This window comes from Mytilus californianus, unplaced genomic scaffold (assembly GCF_021869535.1).
Source record: "Mytilus californianus isolate M0D057914Y unplaced genomic scaffold, xbMytCali1.0.p SCAF_18, whole genome shotgun sequence".
In the NCBI taxonomy this organism is placed as follows: domain Eukaryota; kingdom Metazoa; phylum Mollusca; class Bivalvia; order Mytilida; family Mytilidae; genus Mytilus; species Mytilus californianus.
This window is the reverse complement of record NW_026262666.1, coordinates 3,091,061-3,106,963: the sequence shown is the minus strand read 5'-3', so window position 1 is coordinate 3,106,963 and position 15,903 is coordinate 3,091,061. Positions and strand designations below refer to the sequence as shown.

The 15,903-nt window shown below is 31.5% G+C and overlaps 1 long non-coding RNA gene across 2 annotated transcripts; it reads right to left on the bottom strand.

Moving 5' to 3' along the window:
- Positions 1-639: 639 nt before the first annotated feature.
- LOC127726581 (uncharacterized) lies at positions 640-15,485 on the bottom strand. Of its 2 annotated transcripts, none has more exons than XR_007993594.1 (6): positions 15,373-15,485; positions 12,500-12,857; positions 10,524-10,718; positions 8,235-8,409; positions 5,839-5,941; positions 640-1,919 (listed from the first exon to the last, which is right to left on the bottom strand). It is a non-coding gene; the product is annotated as an uncharacterized LOC127726581 (long non-coding RNA). The 2 variants fall into 2 exon arrangements; XR_007993593.1 differs by having other exon boundaries at positions 12,500-12,843.
- Between the last annotated feature and the right edge of the window lie 418 nt (positions 15,486-15,903).

Below are 15,903 nucleotides of genomic sequence, written 5' to 3'. Positions count from 1 at the left end.
AAAATAAGGAAAAAATGGATTTATTTTTTTACAAAATTTACTTCTAGATACTATCTTATGATCATAAACAAGCTTCTGTCCATGTTATGTACAAACCCAGGATAGTTTAAGAAAGTTATTAAAATTTTAAAAACTTTAACCACAGAGTGAATGTAATATTTCCCGGCAGAAAAACTAAGTCCATTTATAAGTAAAATACGGAAAAAATGGAATTTTATTTTAACAAAATTTACTTCTGGATACTATCTTATGATCATAAACAAGCTTCTGTCCAAGTTTGGTAGAAATCAAGGATAGTTTAAGAAAGTTATTAAAATTTCAAAAACTTTAACCACAGAGTGAATATTTGTGGACGCCGCCGCCGCCGACGCCGACGGAATGTAGGATCGCTATGTCTCGCTTTTTCGACTAAAGTCGAAGGCTCGACAAAAAGATGTGATATGATTGCCAATGAGACAACTCTTCACAAGAGACTAAATGACACAGAAATTAACAACTATAGGTCACAGTACGGCCTTCAACAATGAGCAAAGCCCATACCACATAGTCAGCTGTTTATGTTTACCCCACATCTCCATGTATTCATATTGGGAGCAAAATAATCCAGTAAGGCATAAAAAGTAGACCCTGAACATGATCTGAAAACAACAGGTAAAACCATTTTTAAGTAAAACTATAATTATTGCAAGATATGACAAGTGTAAAAATAATATATTGAGTACAAAATGATATCAAAATATAATAAAACTTACAATTATATTTTCAATTTAATTATCACAGTTTGTTATTTTGCTGCCTAGACATGTGAAACATAACAGTGTACAATAAATCTTGATGTATTGCCCACCAAAATCAATCTTCCAATTGTAAAATGCGATGGATAAACGTGGCTAAAAAAAATTTTAACATTTTTTTCTGATTTTTTTGCAGTTGGCCACTCCCCCTTTTTGAAAACCCTGGATCCGCCACTGTAATCAATGCATAACAATAAAAAAGAATTATCACTAACATCAAGTAAACTAATACCTTTGAAATAAATTCAATACAGGGAATGATATTAAAAATAGCAAATTAAAATCTGTGTACACAAGTTTTGAATAACAAATTTATGATAGCATGTTTTCATCTAAATTATATAAATATCGATCCACCACTGCAACAAGTGTGTTACAATATTTCTCCAATCAAGACAGTTAATATTTAATATTAAAGTGCAAGGCTGGCCGAGCTTTTAAAACAATTAAAATTTAACATTGAGAGTGGAGAAATATCGTAATACAAGAGTTGTAGTGGTGGAATCTGTTTCTCTAATGATTTTTATCCTTCCTTTTCAAAGATTTGCAGATTTGCAGAAAGTTGTGTTCTTTATATGTGACGTCATCAGGCATGATGTCACAATAGAAAATTTAGAAGAAACCAAGAAAATTTGATGTCATAATTAAATTTCGACCAATCATTTGCCAAGAACAGATATTTCACTAGTGAGGAGAACAATTTTTTTCACAATCGGTAGGGAAATGTGAAAATAGAGAAAAAATTAGAGGAATCAAAATACAAAATATAAATAAAATTATAATTTTTTTTTGAAGACTGAATGCACCTTTGACCAATATTAATACTTGGCATTCTGATATTGATTACAATCCTTAAGTTTGTAGCAATTTTGTATGCAGCATTTAATCTGCCAGATTTTATTTTGGCGAGTTTTTTTTTTCTTTCTTTTTTTCTTTATAGCATTCCATATGTATTATTCAGTTACTTCCAAGGTTGACATATTATCCTTTGGTCTGTATAAATCAAATTTGTCCATTTGTGATTCTCAACAATTACCTACATGTATATATATTCTCCATACAAATATTATTAGATTCAGTAAGAACTACAAACCATATAAGGTGTCTTGGCTGTTTAATAGATTCCTGAAATATATATTATAACATTCAGAAAAATATTTAATTGAAAAATGTAAATCCATGACACATAAAGAGCCTATGCAACTACAAATGAAAAAAAAATCATTCAATTTGAACAAGAAATATATTCAGTAGAATTTTTATCAAAAAATGTGTTTTTATATGAAATAATAGGGGAATTTCAGATATTGGTGAACACTTTTGACCTATATGTGTACAAAGAATGAAATTAGAAAAGGACCAGATATTTAGTTTTCAAAGAAAAGTAAAGGTTGAAAATTATTAGAAAAGTACAGACCATCTAAATAAATTTTGATTGAAAAAACTTATGAAATACATCACTTAATCATGAAAGGGCTTTATCACACCAATCAAATAAACCAAGACTAGCACATAAATACAATGACATGCTAACATGTAAACACCAACCAGAAATATATTGTGATTTGTTAAAGAAAAGCATTCCTGTTGCTGGAGCCTGAACTTGACTTAAAATCGATCTGATGAGTTAAGCCTTTTTCAACTGATTTTTATAGTTTGTTCTTATGTTGTGCTGTAACACCACTGTCCCAAGTTAGGGGAGGGTTGAGTGCATATAAACATGTTTAACCCAGCCACATTCTTTATTTGCCTGTCCCCAGTCAGGAGCCTGTAGATTCAGTGGTTGTAGTTGGTTCATGTCTGTCATATTTGTGTTTCGTTAATTGTTTTGTTATAAATTAGGCCGTTAGTTTTCACAATTGAATTGTTTGATATTTTTCATGTCCGGGCCATTTATAGCCGACTATACAGTATGGGTTTTTCTCATTGTTGAAGGCCATATGGTTGCCTATAATTGCTTACATCCACTTTATTTTAACTTGGGTGGATAGTTGTCTCATTGGCAATCATACCTCATCTCCTTATTTTTATATAGACCTGATATCACTATAGGTTTGTATTGCCTACTCTTTCTGTATTAGATTAATTTGTCTGTTTGTTACTGCTTACGTGTCTCTATGGCTAAGCAGAATGTTTGAATACATAACCACATTTAGAGGAATGGGAATGATCAATCTGATGCCTCATCTAGGGAGAGTTGCCACATTCTCTGCATGTTAAAGAATACTTTGCAATAACCGAATTTTCCAGTCACAGTCGAAAATCTTGCAAATCATTGCAGTCTACCCACTTTGCAAAACCTATACAAATTGCATTATTTGTTCTGGTCCGGAATATGCACAGAAATATTTGCCACTGGATGTAAAGAAAACAATAATCATTCAATCAATCTATGATATTCAAACTAGGAGATTAAATATGACTCCCAATGAGACAATTAAATTCCCCTCCTGGGCCAAAAATAAAGAACTAGAAAGTGAATATCTTTCTGATTAATTGTTAGTCTTGGGTTGCTAGCTAGCTATAAAACCAGGTTTAATCCACCATTTTCTACATAAGGAAATGCCTGTACTTAGTCAGGAATATGATAGTTGTTTTCCATTCGTTTGATGTGTTAGAGCTTTTGATTTTGCCTTGTGTTAAAGGACTTTCCTTTCTGAATTTTCCTTAGAGTTCGGTATTTTTTGCTATTTTACTTTTCATTATGTTAAAACAATGTCCTTCTTTTGAGTCATTTTATATTTACTTTTAGTGATTTTCTTAATCTGTTGATTCTTAAGGATATAGTGGTAGTCTGACGAAACTCTAATATTTTCCCCTCCAGGATTATCAGTAACCACCTATCTCATTAGCATTCAAACCGCATTTCCTTAATTCTATACCTTTGGGTAAACTCTTTCTTAATTCTTAATACCCACTTTTTTACTTACAAATATGGAAGAATAAAGGTGTAAGTCATCGATCATTTCTCTTTTGTTGGGAGAAATTTTTTAATAAACTGTTAACACAGAGATATGTCTCGCCTTTTTGTACTTTTGGTAATGCAAATGTTGAAATTAAAATATCAATACTTTAACATGTAAGTAATGCAAATATTCAAAGTCGATGAACCATGACTGAAGCTAGATACATGGCTAAACAATCTCCATGGAATGAGATGTGCCAATGCTAATACAACTGCATACCAAATACCATTGACTTATCATAAGTTGTTTCCTTTAAACAAACCTAAACACAAACATTAACTTGTAAACTATGTAAAAGTTTCAAAGTCAATGAACCATGATGAGGGGGTGGGCTATATAATCTCCATGGAAACAAGACTTGCAAATGCCAATAAATTTGCATACCAAATATCATTGACTGAACATTAGCAGTTCATCTTAAAATGATTTAATCACAAACTAATACATGTAAACTAAGCAAAAGTTTCAAAGTCAATAGACCATGACTGAGGGGGCGGGACCAAATATTATCCATGGAAATGAGATGTGCTAATGCTTATACAATTGCATACCAATTAAAATTGACCTACCACTAATGGTTCCTCTTGAACAGACCTAATCACAAACTAATACATGTAATTTCTAAACTAAGCAAAAGTTTCAGTCAATAGACCATACTGCAGGGTCGAGACCAAATATTCTCCATGGAAATGAGATATGCCAATGCTTATATAACTGCATGCCAAATATCATTGACTTGAATTTTTTTTAAAATGCTTCACTGAGCACAGCCTGATACGACCACAGAGGTCAAACCATGAATAGTTTGGGCAAGTTTGGACACAAAATTCAAGCTTGATACTGTCTGAATTTGGATTGTGATCAAATTTTTGATATAATATAGGTTTCTGACACAAAATAAATGTGGTCAATGATCTTAAAAATTTGAAATGGGACATTAAATTTACCTAGAATGGTCCAAAATTTAACAACATAGTTAGATTCAGCATATAAAAAAACACCAATAATTTAATTTTAGTTGAAATCAAACAAAGTTTAATTTTGGAGTCCATATTACGGTTTGAAGGGTCCAAAATTTGGACACTTCAAACCTTAATATGAACTTATTTGAAAACAGGGCCCAAAATAAAAATCAAATGCACAAAGATCAAAGATTCAGCAAATCATACAGCCGCAATAATTCAGTTTTTGATGAAATCAAACAAAGTTAAATTTTGGACCCTTTTGAACTCAATGTAGACCAATTTAAAAATGGGGCCCAATATCCAAAAATATTATACAAGGCTGGAACCCCCAAAAGTTAAAGACTTAATTAATATCAAACAAATTGGTTAAAACATTTGTATTTGTTTTCAATTGAAGATTTCTTGCTATTGCGCAATACTGTGCAATTGAAGATTTCTTGCTATTGTGCAATACTGTGTTGTTGTGCAATACTGTGCAATTGAAGATTTTTTACTATTGCGTAATACTGTGCAATTGAAGTTTTCTTGCTATTGCGCAATACTGTGCAGTTGATGATTTCTTGCTATTGCACAATACTGAGCTATTGTGCAATAGAAGATTTCTTGCTATTGCACAATACTGTGATATTGCACAATACTGTGCTATTGTGCAATACTGTGAAATGGAACCTTGTGGTAAAATTTCAGAGAGATCCATACACTTACACACAAATGGTTGTCCTGAAACTACAAAAATGCTTGTTTTTGGCCCCTTATTCCTAAACTGTTGGTACCATCACCCAAAAAATCAATCCCAACCTTCCATTTGTGGTATTGAACCTTCTGGTAAAAATTCATAGAGATCCATTCACTTAAACTTGAGTTATTGTCCGGAAACCAAATGTGTCTTCAGACGACGACGACACAGATGACATCATAGCATTATACGACGCAAAAATTTTTTTGCGGTCGTATAAAAACATACCAAAAGAAAATATTTATCAAAAAGAAAAATGCAAATATTTTTTACGATTATAAGTATACAATGATTATAATCTAACAATAAAATTAACCTTTATATAATTTAATTGACCCCCAAAAAAAGATAAATGTTTGGTGCCTTTTTGTTTTTACCTGTTTATGATTTCCAGCAGAAGTAAAATGCAGTCCCAGCCATTGCTATAGCAGGGACAGCTATGTATGCATACTTTGAAGGACTGTTATTTCTCCAATTTCTCTATAATATAAGCAAAACATATAAGTAACAGAATTAATTTTAGTGGAATCAATCTACTCTGTTTTACAAGGAATATCTTTTAATGATACTTCAGTTCGTCCCATAAGTCCATTCTTAAATAATATGCTCTGCAGGGCACAGCTTGATACGACTGCAGATGTCAAACCCTGAACAGTTGGGGCAAGTATGGACACTACATTCAAGCTTGATACAGCTCTGAATTTGGATTGTGATGAAATATTTGAAATAGCATGGGTTTCTGACACAAAATGAATGTCGTCAAAGAACTGAAAAATTTGAAATTGGACTTTACCTATTATGGTCCAATATCTAAAATCTAAATACACGGTTAGAATCAGCATATCCAAGTTGGCAAGTACACCAAGATTTTGATTTATTAATTCATTAATGGACGATATTAATTAAGTTTTTAAAATCCTTCATAAAGAAATTTAGTTTAAGCTGGAATTGGTAGGAAACATTTTATCAAATTAATTAATAATTTTTTGGTGTTTGAATATTGATACAAGTTACTAAAATATCTCTATACCTGAGTCAACTCTTGGAGTCTTTTGAGTCTCACCACTTCTCCCTTTCAGTTTTTTTTTCAAAAAGAGAAGTCACTTCTCCCTATGATTCTGAAGTAGTGCGAGCACTGTCAGGGCTATTCCATTAAAATCTATGTAGGAGGGTAGGAAGGGACTTTCAAAATATCCCTACAACCAAGAACCATTTTTTAGATAATTTTGCATAATGGTAATAGACGCATACTGAAAAAAGACCCATGACCCTCATTCAATAATTAGACTTCCCTTCCTACCCTCCCACATACATTTTAATGGAATAGTCCTCACTGTTTCGGTTCTTATACATCCTTGGCTTTCAAATATTTGGCTTTGAGCATTCCTGAAAAGCGCTTCGGACGCATTGAATTTATAATGTGTTGTTTTCATTTTTTACCATGTGTTGATAATAATTATTATTAAAGTATAAAGAACTTACAATATCACTTTCAGAACAATTCTAACCACAAATTCACAATTCTAATTAAAATAACTTACCAACCACTTAGAATTACAATCCCATAAACCACAATAACCATTTCATGCCACAATTTTATCCCATATTATTATACTATTTTCCAATTTTAAAAAAAAAATCTTCAGTTCATTACAATATAATGCTATTATCCTTTTGAGAGGATGGGGTTCTGCATTTCATATCCGCTACATCATTCATTCCGAAAATTGCTGAATTATCAATATTAATTTCTAGATGCAAACAGTTTAATAATGTCATAAAAAATGAATGTTTTCCCCTTTCCGATCACCCAAAGTCACAATATGTTGAAAAACTTCAATCATTACCTAATGACAAGTAAACCTGAACTATCATACACATCCATCTGTACCCCACTCCAATGTTCTCCCCAAAAATATTGGACAGCATCACATTTGGCGTAAAAAAACAAATAGTATTTTTTCTAATGTCATTTGTTGGTTGTGATGATTTAGGTCTGTTTTGGTCATATAGCTCTTCAACTGTTTCCATTCTTATACATCCTTGGCTTTCAAATATTAGGCTTTGAGCGTTCCTAATGAAGGTAAATCTGGAAAAGTGCTTCAAATGCATGAAATTGATGATGCATTTTTTTCTTTTTTACAGGTTGATTACTCCCTCTGGGTGGCCATTTAAATCCTTTTGTGGTAGGGTTGAGGTGCTGAGACATCCTGTACCCACCCTTTTCATATATTTCAAATAACAAAAATACATCCCCATCATATATTTTTTGACATGTTAAGCCTATTTCATGGAGAGATAAATAGTTTTGACAATTATCTGAGGCATTAAATACTGTGGTTTTAACCACATTTGTAAAATACAAATCAACATCTGATTAGTTTCAGATACCTGTGATTTAATCAGCAACCTTGTCAAATGTTTTATCTTAATTTCTCGACCTTATCACATATCATGAAGCTGGGAATATAGACCAATTCCAGTGGCTCATCAATATAAATGATATATAGTAAGTGCACCTCCTCCCCTAGATCACTTCCTAAACATATCCAATTTAAAAGCAATGTATACAGAAACATTTTGAAAATTTAATAACTGGAAAAGTGCAATACCCAAAACAAGTACACTTGTTCAATCTGACCATCAGACTATAAAGACAGATTTAAATGTCTTGCAACCTGACCAAAAACTAATTAAAATATAATTCCCGCATCTTCAGTACTAAGATTTAAGCAAGTTTATGATAACATGGATAATTAATATTTCAAATTACATTTCTTGTATTCCATATTCTATTTATTTCAAACCTCCGTATAAACCCTTCTGCATCTGGAAGTAGCATATTCATACTCCTACGTAAATAAACTACTAAATATCTTATTGCTACCGTTCTGACAATATCCAAAAAAAGACAAAGACGTCTCCAGGTTATACCATCTTTAAACAATCTGAAAATTATTAAAAATAGTTAAAATCTGAAGACATATTCAACAAATTATCACTCTTATCTTCAAAATCCTCCTTAGTTGTTTCATATTTGAAAAAGTTCAGTGCTACTCCTTGTTGAAATAGCTGTTTTTTTTTTGTATTAAGATTTAAACACAATGTTGACTGCTGTATCCCTATTTTTGACATTTTTACTTATTATGCCTGTTTGTTTTGCTAACACATTGTTGTCAATATAATGGAATTTGACGCGATTGTCATACAAGTGAGAGGTTTAGCTAGCTATAAAACCAGGTTTAATCCACCATTTTCTACATAATGAAATGCCTGTACCAAGTCAGGAATTTGGCAGTTGTTTTCCATTAGTTTGATGTGTTTGAGCTTTTGATTTTGTCATTTGATAAAGGACTTTCCGTTTTGAATTTTCCTTAAGAGTTCAGACATTGTCAGAGTTTTTGTTATTTTACTTTTTACTATGAAATCACAATTACTATATATTCAATAATTTTGCATGCATTTATCATCATATTTACTAAACAATGGACGAAAATGCACAATTAGTTATTGCAATTTCTGAAAATGATGAATAACAAGCATTCTGAGAGTATGGCATGGCAATACATAGTCCCCTACCGGTTAAAAAATTAATTGTACTGGAGCAATATGCTAACTTGATCTATAACTTTTCATGGTGTAAACTATATAAATGAATATCTTCAAGCATTACGAAAAAAAGTAGGGAAAAACTGATTATATGAGTGAATTTTCTAAGTCCAAGGACCAAAACTCTGCACAAAATCCTCAGACCGGAACAAAATTCAAACTTGTCATGATAAAACAATATACCAAATATCAAATCAATATCTTCAAGCAAGAAGAAAAAAAGTGTGGAAAACTGATTTGCCGGACTGACAGATGGACAGACAGACAAACAGACGGACGGAGTGCAAACCTAAAGTCCCCTTCGACTTCGTCGGTAGGGAACTAAAAAATTATGCCATCAAAATTCTAAATGTGAATTTTTATTCTATTTCTAATCCTGTCCCATTGCAATTTTTTGCAATAAAAACAACACAAAAACCACTGAATTTACAGTACATGAAGGTGTTGCACAGAATCAATATCATGCTTCTTGATCATGTCAATTACATGTACACACATGACAAAGAAATTCTTACAATTAAACAAAAGAAAAATGAAGATAAGAACCAGAAAAGAAACGAAGTAATATCAATATTAAAACAGCTTACATTTGTACTTTGGTCTATCTGTGCCCAAAGAGTTATTTAATTTCACAATTTGATTTGAGGAACACAGATGTGATAAACAGCTGTGCCATGAGCGCATGATACGCCCGTCACATTTTTAAAGAATAAAGTTCAATCACTTCTCAATGTCATATCAGAAATTTATGAAAATCGAAAGGGAGCTTTTGTCAATAGATTTAAACAATTCACCAAAGTTTCATGAGAACTGCTGAAGCATTTTTTAGGAAATAGTCCGAAAACTGGAAAATCCCCCCTTTTTTAATGAATAAAACACCATAACTCGGAAACGTAATATCTAAAATCTATATAATTTCGAAAGGGAGCTTACATCAATAGATATAAACAATTCACCAAAGTTTCATGAGAACTGCTAAACGCCTTTTGGAGTTATTGTCCGAAAACTGTAAACTGCCCCTTTTTTTAATGAATAAAACCCCATAACTCAGAAACGTAAAATCTAAAATTTATGAAAATAGAAAGGGAGCTCATGTCAATAGATATAAACAATTCACCAAAATTTCTTGCAAATTGGTGAAAGCATTTTGGAGTTATTGTCCGAAAATTGGAAAAATCCCCCTTTTTTTAATGATTAAAAAATCTCATAACTCGGAACTTAAATCTGAAATTTATAAAAAAACGAAAGGGAGCTCACGTCAATAGATATAAACAATTCACCAAAGTTTTATGCAAATTGGTTAAAGCGTTTTTGAGTTAATGTCTGACATGTTGACGACGGACGGACGGCAGATAGACGGACAACGGTATACCATAATACGTCCCGTAAACGGGCGTATAATAAAAATTAATCTTTGCGAGAATCATTTATCTACATAAGATTTTTAGCTCACCTTAATGCAATATTGAATAAATCTGTGAACTTTGCAGACTCAGCTACATTTATAAATAAAAATTCCAAAAAATCATAGCGTCTATCCCATTCATCACCAATTGCACGTAAGTTACGAAAAGTTTCCAGGGTCTGTTTAGAAAAGCATTGAAACATTTCATCTCCACATGTAGAATATGATTTTGCAATTTTTTTACTGTAATATAAAGACATAAATATTAACACATTCAATATGTCTATGTTTATCAATCAACCAAAAGACCTTTGACAGTTTGTGTAGTACTGTGAATTCATTACTGTAGGTGAGATACCAGTTTTCGTGGATTTCCTAGGTATATGTTCAACGAAGAATACATTTTCTATAGGCTTGTATGGAGACTTGAGCAAAACCTCTTAACAAAATCTCTACGAAATAAAATTTTTCCTCATGAAAATTGTTATCCACAAAAATATATGAATTTTGTACCTCACATATCCCGTCACCCAGGTCACTGATAAGTAATAGTTATTGAACCTTCAAGTTAGTATATATGTTAGTTATACTGCACAGCCTAGGTGACCCTAGTTCAGGACAACGGGTCACCCAGTTGTGCAGTATCATAAACACACTAGTATACCCATTTGATTTATCAATAACTGTTTTTAACACATGACATCATCAATTTATATGAACGTTTTAGAGAGATTTTTTTTCAAGCATTTACATAATATTTTTTGCTGACAACATCTGAGTGAGTCCACTTCTCCTTGGGAAGTTATCTTGTATTTAGAAAGAAAAATAAGCCTTTAAGTAGAAAAAGTTTGGTAACTTTTAAATTAGAAACTTTTTTTCATTTTCATGCTTTCTCCTTACTGTAATGGTCACGTCATTTGAGAATTTAGTTTTAATTGTAGATTTTTGTTTTTTTCTAATAAATTTATTCACAACTTATATTTGGATATGGGACGATTTCGAGCTTAATATATTGAGTGAAAAACAGAAAAAAAACTTAATATTTTTAATTATTTATTTCCCCTGTTTTTCAACTATATTCGTTGGTAACATTTGAAATCATACTGCATCTGAAGAAAGTCGATAGATAAGTTTATTTATTTTTTCCTGTTTAGATACATATTTTAAATATGATCCACATTAGAATCAGTACCAAAATAAACCCTAATTAACAGGTCATTTGCATTTAAAAATTCGTGATAAATTCTGTTCAGCAAAAAAACTAGTCAATATAAAATCTTTATTCTTTACAGTTTCTATTACTTTTATCAATTTTATCAGAAATTACAAATATAATTAGTTACATGTAGTTTTACTTATTTTTGGGATTGATTTAGGATTAACATTGTACAAAAATTATAAAAAAAAGTTCAGTTTTAGAAAGGAGCCTTTCACCATCCCTAACACTTTGACAAACTTTATTTTATTTCAGATTTCAAACGATGTATTTCTACAAAGTGTTTATTTATGTTGTTATTGTAAGGCAAGAGTGCATTTAAAGTGTGCAGTATATCTGAGGTAGTTAAAGCTGTGCATTATCCAGATTATAGCACAGTTAGCACAAAGAGATTTTGCCTATGTCTTGTGTTAAAGGATCTTTAATGTTTATAAAAACATGGAGATAAAAGTATTTTAGGGGGAATAGCTTTTGAAAAGGATTTGTAATTTTCTTATGAATATCAGGTATACATGTATGCAATATAGGGGAGTCCACTGTCAGCTGGTAATTAGAACAAGAACAACTCAAATGTTTTATATATATTATAAATTAGTATACATGTAAACTATTTTACTCTTCATGCTCTTAAAGCTGCTAAAAAATTTCAGTGAACCTGTTTCTTAAATCCTTTACAATGCTATTGAAAAAAATTATAGATTAAACTTCACATTACCCTTTTTAACTTAAATTGGTTTTTTTTAAATGGCATTACACAAGGAAAATGAGTGGAAAAATACAATTACTAAATTCTATTACTTATTCATACCAAAGTGGATCATTGATTAATTTTAAGAAATCTGAGATTTTAGGTGGGGGCCCATCATTACAATCATCTCCATCATTAGATATCTCTGCTTCCAATTTTTCATATATAGCATTCCGTGTAACATCTTCTTCATCACATATTGCATTCTGTATATCCAACTCTATCCTTCTCACAGTAGTCTTGATTTTGTACAGATTGTTACCTTCTGATTTCATTGTTTCCTATGCACCATTGTTCAATCTATGTCATTTGTCTGTAGCATTTTTTGTGACAGTTATATATCAACAGATGAAGTGTCCAGTGAAAAAAGTTATATTTAAGGAAACGTTGCATACATGTTCTACCTACAAAAAGCCAACTTTTAAAATTAGAAATCAAAATATATCACATATATATCAGTTGCCAATTTCATATACAAAATGCATTACAAGCATGGACTTTTGTCAAATCGTTAAAAAGAAATGTGGAGAAATATTATAGAAGTCTTTACATCAGATGCCAGCTAGGTAGACTAGCACTATAAACATGATAAATCCTTCTACTAATTTATAATAGACACCAGGTCACTACAACTAGTCATGCTAGTGTGGCAGTTTTAAGGTGACATTTTATTGTTTGATGGACTGGTCAGTTACCCACTTATGAATCTATCCACTAAATGATAAAAATTTCGCCTTAACCAACGGTTGAACTTTTAGTTTAATGTCATAGTTTATATAGGTTATAATAACCTGTTTGGGATACATGTATAAGACCCAAAATGGGATAAAATTTGGGAGATTAAGGGAAAATACTGCAAAGTGCAAATTATGATTACCGGTACATAAAAGGCAAAAACTTTTGCAAATGTTTTGATTTACAACTTTTCTCAATACCTTATTGTTTGGGAGTTTTGTCCCTTGGAAGATGCTGTTTTTTCAGACATTGTCAGAGGGATAAATCTAGCAACATAATCATTTTCTGGAAAAGTCACTAACCAAAAGTTGTGCAACGTGTACACTGGGTAATCCTGTCTATTTTCTAGAATAGGTTTGTTACCAGTTTCATACTGGATCCAAAATGTTCTATTTACAAAGTATATGAAGTATATGAATTATTCACTAAATAATCAACATGATCAATATCCATCGAATTATGTCAATGAGCAGTCAGGGGTGCTACTTAAACAAGTGATTTCATCATCACTTATTTCAGTGATTTGATAAATTCAGTTATCACCTATTTAAGTGATTTTAGTGTTTCTTTGATCTTCAAATGCTAATTTCATTGATTTTCCATATTTTCACAATCTTTTCTATAATTTTCCTACATAAATCAATTATCCCTTTTTCTTTGTATATTAATTTCACCAGTGCGCTTGGGCAGTAAGTTAGTGCGCTAAAGCTTTTAAAAGTACCCTTGGGAATTTTTCTGTAATCAAAAATTCATTAACTACTCTTACTATCAGACAAAGATCAACAATATCAGGTAACCTGATTGGTTTTCTTTAGAGTTAGAATGATCTACTTCAAGGTTATGACCTGATCTACAAACTATTCCAGTTTTTGCATATTTTAAAAAAACTGTAAAAATGTCGGGCTTATCAAGCAAAAGACAATTTCTGCATGTACATAGTTGTTTTTTCAATGTAATTGTTGTCTTTTTACCAATAAAAAAATCAAAATGTTATAAACACTTATTAAAGTGATTACATTTTAACTTCTAAAATTACTTGTTTCAGTGATTTTAAAAAGTCTGTGTGAAAATTTTTAATATTTCACAGCCAAAATCACTTGAGGAAGTGATTCTGAAATCACTTGTTTAAGTAGTACCCCTGACTGATGAGCTAAAATATGTTCAATTGCTCTTGCTTTAACAGCTAAATTATCTATAAAACCATCTACTATACATTTATATACACTGATGCAATTTTGTCCTTGGTCAGGAACAAACTTTTTCTAATGGTACAACTTGGTACCATACAACATGTACAAGCTATGACTTGTTCTAATGGTACAATTTGGTACCCTACAAGCTACGACTTGTCCTAATGGTACAACTTTTTAGTACCCTACAAGCTACGACTTATCCAAATGGCACAATTTGGTACCCTATAAAGTATGACTTGTCTTATATATATGGTACAATTAATACTTGAAAAGCTAGATCTTGTTCAAATCTTTACGAACAGACACCAACCTTGTCCTTTGTTATACTAGAATGCAATTCCATATTAGTGAAAACAATTTCTAACAATCATGTACCGTCAAATCATAGCCATCATCTTTGTATATAGTTTGTAGACTTTTAAGAGACGAATGACACTAAACATGCTAAACCAGAATACTCGTCAGCTTATATATTCTATGATTCAAAACATTATTGCAGAAGGGGTGAGTGTGTGAAAGTTCCTTACTTTCCTCATTGTTAATATTGATCTAAAAAAAATTCTCTTCCAACACCCCTTAACATTTGACCCGAACTAAAATTTACCCTCCAAATACCTTGTTCTTTCTATGTTTAATCTATAACCAAATCGTAATATAAGGTTGCTATCAAACGGTTACTTCTGTAAACTGTTCAAACTTTATCGATTTCAATAAACATCCCAGTTGCTACTATTGACCCTGGGCCTGGGTCTAGCATACTTACAATATATTATGTCCCAGATTGACCCAAACAAATGCACTTTTCAACATTTTAGTAAAATAAAAAAAATGAATATTTTTTGCACTAGAATTTATATAATATCCTAAATCATGTAAATGGATCCCTTTTATAGGAAAAGAAGAAGTGAAAGTAGATTAGTAGTCGTAGAGTGGCAAAAACCATAGTGGAGCACAAGATCTTTCCCTACATCAGCGGTACATTGTGCAATTTCATCAGATACTTACCTACATTATCAATTTAATGATAGAGTTGAAATGTTTTATTTACAGTAATGCATTATAATGCTAAATTTTATTCCTTCTTTCGTTTTCGTCCATTTCTTATTGGGGTCATAAAATGAAAAGGGAGAGAAACCAACGATTAGCATTCAAATCCCGCAAGAAAATGTAAGCTTTCAGAAAAACTTGTCTGATCTTGTCTGGTTTTTGTCGAGCCTTCGACTTTAGTCGAAAAAGCGAGACATAGCGATCCTACATTCCGTCGGCGTCGGCGTCGTCGTCGTCGTCGTTGTCGTCGGCGGCGTCCACAAATATTCACTCTGTGGTTAAAGTTTTTGAAATTTTAATAACTTTCTTAAACTATCCTGGATTTCTACCAAACTTGGACAGAAGCTTGTTTATGATCATAAGATAGTATCCAGAAGTAAATTTTGTAAAAATAAAATTCCATTTTTTCCGTATTTTACTTATAAATGGACTTAGTTTTTCTGCCGGTAAATATTACATTCACTCTGTGGTTAAAGTTTTTAAAATTTT